Source organism: Corvus brachyrhynchos, unplaced genomic scaffold, assembly GCF_000691975.1.
Source record: "Corvus brachyrhynchos isolate BGI_N302 unplaced genomic scaffold, ASM69197v1 scaffold70, whole genome shotgun sequence".
Lineage (NCBI taxonomy): Eukaryota > Metazoa > Chordata > Aves > Passeriformes > Corvidae > Corvus > Corvus brachyrhynchos.
In genome coordinates this window covers 2,174,696-2,180,941 of record NW_008236217.1, presented here as the reverse complement: position 1 = coordinate 2,180,941, position 6,246 = coordinate 2,174,696, and the positions used below count along the sequence as shown (strand labels likewise).

Here is a 6,246-nt window from a genome sequence, read left to right as displayed (position 1 = left end):
CTATTTAAAAATTTGACTTGTTCGACCTGTTTGCACAACACACATCTTGCCGGGTGCACTGATGGGGCTAATGTCAATCTGAGCTGTCTGCAGTCAGATGTACAGCCACAGCCTGAGCTGATGGCTCTGATACTATATCTCTGGCCCCATTTGTCAGCAAAAAGTGACAAGGACAGCATCATTGTAAATCCAGAAGGTTAACAGAGAGCTAAAACACGACCGTGGTCCAATATATTTGTGTATGGCAGCTCCTTTCTGTATACAATTACCACAACTGTGCTTATAAAGTGCAAAGCACTCAGGTACCAAGCACAAATATTTGGTTATTTCCATAATCTTCTTCTTATTAAAAATACACCTGATTTATATTGGCCTTAAATCAGAGACTTCAAGGAATTAATTTTCAGTCCACACTGTGCTCTGAATCAATTTTGATTGAGCAAAGGCTCTTATGCCAGGCCCTCACTCTGGGTGTACAAGGAGGAATGCAGGAGTATGGAAATGAAAGCCTCTCCATACCTGGGGTGGTGCATGTCCTGCAGCCAGTGGGGTCAAACACAACCATCTTGTCAACACTGTCAGCTTGGTTGGCTTTGAGGCAGCATGCTGGAATGTCAAAGTACTTGGATTGGGAGAAGGTACGTGCAGGGTGTGAGGAAAGTAACGCAGGCATCAGCATGCTGCTGCAGCTGCCACAGTGCAAACCTCAGCCAGCTCAAATGTACATGCCAGCCTGCTCACATACTCAGCCTGAGAGCTCCTCTAAGTGAGAGCCATGTAATTAATTAATTAGTCAATAAAAATATACACTTGGTTATTGTCTGTTGGTCACTAGTCATCATATGGAGATATATTTACCCAATACCACTAGAAAGATACCACCAGAAAGCCTTGACCCCACCCTGTTGACTGCTGACCTCAGCAGAGATCAGGTTTAGGGACTGCTGCATACCTGTGTGACCAGCTGTTCTGCCTTTTGGGAATGGTTGAATAAATCCAGACCTTCTCTTTGGGGAGATACTTGGTTTAGACATAGATCTGTTTTTCTTATGCAAACTGGATACTTTTTCCTTCTGGAAAAGTTGGGCCCAGCCCTTTATTTCTCATTAGGTTGGCAAACGGATGCCAGATCTTCATTTTCCATTGCAGTAGTTTGGCCAAGTGGAGTTGATCACTCACCTGCCCAGCTCTCCCTTTCCCACCTGCACAGGAGTGTCAGCTCCACAGCCGATGACCCAAGGAGCTTCCTAGAAGATACCAAAAACTGGTTACTTTTGTGTCCTGGTGCCTCACAACTGAGGCTGCAGTAACTAAACATTTTAATCCTTCCCATTATCTTTGCCTTGAAGAATGTTGTAATATTCCATAATCCATTTGAATTTGGATAAGAACAACAGGCTCCTGGAATGCAATGCTTCTCATTGTCTAATGTGCTCAGTCAACTGCAATATTCAGAGAACTGAGTAATAGCAGCAATGTATAACCCTAATACAAACTACATAGTGGAAGGATAATCTAAATTGTGTTTCTGAACCCGTTCTTCATTAAATTCAGGTAGGACCAAAAAGAAATTATTGTCTTCCTGAAAAATAGCCAGCCCAGAACATGGCCTTATGAGTTTTGAGTTCCCTTTATCAACACCCTGAGTGAACAGAATTTTTTGGTCTTTCCAGAGCAGCAATGATTATCATCTGCGCTCTGTGTTTTCTGATGAAATTTATTACACCCAAGGTAGCATTTTTAATATATGACTCAATTTTTTTTCCATTACTTTTGTTTCTGTCTCATCAAATGGACTTGGTTATATTATTTATGGCTCAAATTGAGCCAGTTTTCAGTGTGTGTCACATGGACTTGGGAGACATGTACCTAGTAATTAAGTAATTGCTGTGGATGGAGCATGCCTTCAAGCATCATACTTGGAGCACTTCTGCCCGCTTTGCAAGCCTCATCATACATAAACATGCTTTGTCGTACCACAATCAGAAACTGAAGATGCCTGTACAAATTTGGAAAAGACATGGTCATATCATCTCAGCCTGTAAGAACAGCAGAGGCTTAAACTGACCACAGCTCATTGGACCTGAGGCAGGAGAAACTCTTTGGCCCTGCTTGACCCAGAGGTCAAATGTGGCAGCTGCTGTGCTCCACTTGAGTCTCACCATTTATGAATCAGCTCTCCCTAAGGAGAGCCAGACCTGGTCAGTCTGCAAAGGAAGAGCAACATAAGTGACTCATAAGAGATGATTCACTCTTGCTGAGAATACAGATGTCCTGATGGAGATGCTGCAAGTGCTGTACTGTGGAAAGCCCTTAGTTCACCAGAGGTTGTTGTCTGGATGCTCCTAAGGAGAAATGCCAGACCTTACAGTGTGTCTATATCTACAGTGTTTTCTGCCTCTGTAATCCATGGTAGGATTGAATCAGAGCCAAAGACCAGCACAGCTGATCTTGTACCTGTTTATGTTGTGTTCACCACTTCCCTCCTAAAATAAAGCAAGGATCCCTTAGTCAGGCGCACTTTTTCTCATATGTCCTTGTGTGTCCATTACACAAGGTGGCAAAGCAGCATGGCCACCAGCGCCCTGAAAACAGTATCTTGCTTTTTACTTTGGGGTGTTTCAGGTTCTAAACTGGTGTTTTTAAGTCGGTGTCTTAATAATCCCTACTTGGACCCCTGTTTCAAACACCACCCCAAATCCTACACTCTACCCTTCCCTCTCTTAAAAAGGGACAATTGAGAAGGTCCTAAGTAGGCTCTAGTACAAGCTAAAACATCTTGAGTTTCCTGGGGAAGCATTCCTGGTACAGCAAAAGACCTAGTCCCTGGATCCTGGCCAATCTGAGAAACACAGGATGAGAGGGTGAATAACTTCCCATAGATAAAGAAAATAATGTTCTGAATCAGTGAAAGAACAAAAATAAGGCCTTTACATTTGTATTTACATTTATATGTGCAGGATAAATTGTACCTGTAAGGTACTCACATTGATTATTGCTATTATCTCACCAGCATCCCTTCGGGTATGGTACAAGAAGTTACTTGTGATATTATTATTTCTGAAGTTATTCTGATAGTTTCATCCACTTTACCATACTGCGTGCTGTCTAGTCATTTTGAAGACAATAGTTTGTGTTGTACAACAAAGTCATTAAAAATCAAACAAAAATACAGAGCCTGTCCTTAGCTATGTTATTTCTGCACTTTTATGTGGCCGGCCACTGTACTGCAGGAGGCAAAGGTCCTGGGACAAAACCATATGTGACTGCAATGTACCCCCATCTTCAACAGGGCAGAACCAACATTTTCAAGCAGAAGAGTGTTCAAACAATTTTTTCCACTAGACAGTAGTGAGCCTTCTCTCTCACACCCTCGTGTGCCTCTGTGGGGCTGGGCTCCTGTGATCAGAGGCAGAGTTCTGCTCTCCAGACCAGCCCATGGACAGCAGTGCCCCTCTGCAGCAAGGGCTGCTGCCTCTGGAAGTCAGCCCAGATGGCCAAACCCCAACCCAGCTGCCTGGAAGGTTTGAGAGGTGCGTGCAGGCTTTAGCTCTCTCTCCATCCTTCACCACCCTTTGTATCTGCAGGTGTTGAAACCTGCACCTAGCCATGGCCATGTTCCCATATTCTTTTGGGATGCTGCCAACTTTGGAGAAGGTTAATGAAGGAAAATAACATCTGTAGCAGTTTATAAGTGAGCTAATTCTAGAACAGACTGTTGTGGGTGAAGACAAGGTATATCTGTAGATCAACATCTCTCCAGATGCCAAATTCTAACCATCTGCTATGGGCAATTACAGAAAAAGAAATCCTTAAAAAAATATAATCTCTTGTATAGGAAAACTGCAGCAGCCCAGCTATTTAATTAGGCATCAGCAATTCCCAAGCTGTACTATTTATAGAAAACTTAGAAAAATGAAGAGGAAAGCACCTCACAGAACTCTTGCTTTACTTGAGCTCCTGTGTTTCCAGTACCTGTAGAAGAATGATACGAAAACCTGTCAGTAAAAAGTTATTGGATATTTATTTTTAAAGAAATACAAGTCAAGCTAGTGAAAGTGGTGTCTTTGCTGGCATATAGACATTATTCCAGGGCACTTCCATGTAGATTTGAATCTTTCTTACTGCAGCCTACTGGCTTTTCTCAATAGCCTTTTTTGAGTTACCTCCATGCCTGTGCATTAACTGCTGGGCAGCAATCCACACAAACCCTATACAGGCTGCACTCCTAGGTGGGTGCTGGCAAAACCCTCAAGTGTTCTACAGGGCTTTCACTGTTGCAAAGATGCCTGAGGCCAGAGACCACAGCGCTGAACTAGAAAACTGGAGAGGAGCTCTTCAGGCTGACAGTGAAGAAGGCCAAAAAAAGGAAAGAGAAGCAAAAGAAAGGAAAAAAAAAAAGGGAAAATATTCTTGTGAGCTCTACATCACTGAGCACTTAACAGTATTTTTAGTAAGTGCTTCTATGACATTTGAGACAGATACACCTTTCTTCATATCCCCCCCAACACATACAAACACACACTTTAAGACACTGGACAGTATTTTTCTGCTGTCAGATCGCATCGAAGATTAAAACAAGCAACTTTACTAATATATTATTACTGCCATTATTCAAGCAATTCCCTCTCTAGAAGTTATGAAATATGGATAATAAATAGAATCTGAATAAGCACATATTTTCTTTGTTATGTTAATGACCTGGCTGAAGTCCACCAGAACAGGCTTATGTGTGTGACTGATTGCTTTGTTTCAAACCTCTGGATGCTTCATACAAACAGGCTCAAAAAAGGGCACTTTTGCACAGACCTGTTCATTTGGTGCTACCTCAGCTGGGAGAAGAGCCCGGTCTAAAAACTCTTTTTTAACCAAGACATTCTTACACTAATGAAAATAAATTCATAATTGGCACTTGGAAAAAAAAATTCCTAGCAATAGGCAATGCGAGAAGTGTCTTTGGGCCTCTCCTATAAAATAGCGTATTTCTTATGTTTATCAAAGCCCAATCCACGGACAAGAGATGATTCATAGGGATGAGGCAGTTACTCTAATGAGTCCTAGTTTCTGGGATATTAAACTTGACCAGACAATGAAAACACAGTTAAAGCACAAGATAAAGCAATGGGGGTGATTCCTAGAGGTTGGTTCCTAGGAATTTGGCCACTAAATTCTTTCCAGATATGCCCACCACCTTGGTTTAGAAAAAGTGCTGTAAATAAAATTTCCTCCAAGATTCACAGCATTTTTTTTTGCCTGATTTGAATAACACAACAGTAAGAATATTCTCAGTTTCTCTGCCTCCCATTTTGGTGTCCTTCCATTTTAGCCCCTCCCCTGATCAACATCCAGGTCTATAACCATGTTTTCTCAGACCTCAAGTTTTAATGAACCTGGCAAAAGACCACCATGAACAATTTTTTCCCAAGAAGGAGCTGGACAGGCCATACAGCTGAGTCTTGTGTGATGTTCTAACACCTGGAAATGGAGGACATGTAAGTGGCCAAAAAATATAACTGCTCTTCAGTCTTTGAAAATTTCCAGGAGGAAGTGAGATCATTTCCTGAAGTGTTTAAATGGCAAGGTCTTTTCATCCACAAAATAATTGTGTGAACCCTGGAAATTTGCTTTGGAATTTGCTTTGCTTTCATGAGCTGATTGCATCCAGCAGTATTAGTAAGAGAAGCCACCCCAGATAATCTCTCCTGCCACATGTGATGTTCACCTCTCTACATGCACTTACAATGAACTACTGTAAACATCGGAGCCTTCAGTTCCCACTGCTATGGTAATTCAAGCTGGTAAACTCACCAGAAACCTTAGGGGTTTTTTTTGTTTTACTGACACGGACCTGGAGCTCATGAGAGCCTCCCCAGTGCCAGCCCTGACACAGCAGCACTGTGCACAGTCACACAGGACATGTGGAGCTTGAGCAGCCAGAGTAGGAATTCACTCACTCTGTGCAACGATCACATCTCATGTCTGAACTGGACAAGCACTTTTGGGTTATCTCCTGTCTGTAACTCAGCTTTTAGCCTCTTTCAAGACTGACAACATAAGTGCCAACTAGCATCAGTTGTGACATGGATACCTTGTAGAGGCATTTCTAAGTGACTAGTTGGAGAATGGCAATATATTGCCTCACCATATCCAGGCTGCCAAAACCCCTGCTGCTTTCTTTGCTCCCTGCAGCTCAGGGAGGAGTGCAGAGAGTGGGGCAGGACTGTTGCTCTAAGCACGTAAGGTGCA

The 6,246-nt window shown here is 42.5% G+C and overlaps 1 long non-coding RNA gene across 2 annotated transcripts in view; it reads right to left on the bottom strand.

Annotated features, from left to right (window-relative positions):
* LOC108449397 overlaps nt 1-6,246 on the bottom strand; it is a 12,028-nt gene that overhangs the window by 485 nt on the left and 5,297 nt on the right. Inside the window, exons 2-4 of one of the 2 annotated variants that reach the window (XR_001865577.1) lie at nt 3,932-3,975; nt 1,180-1,247; nt 520-606 (exon numbers count right to left, since the gene is read on the bottom strand). This is a non-coding gene — a long non-coding RNA (uncharacterized LOC108449397). Of the gene's footprint in view, nt 1-519; nt 1,248-3,931; nt 3,976-6,246 lie in introns of both variants that reach the window. The other variant, XR_001865575.1, reaches the window with a different exon arrangement.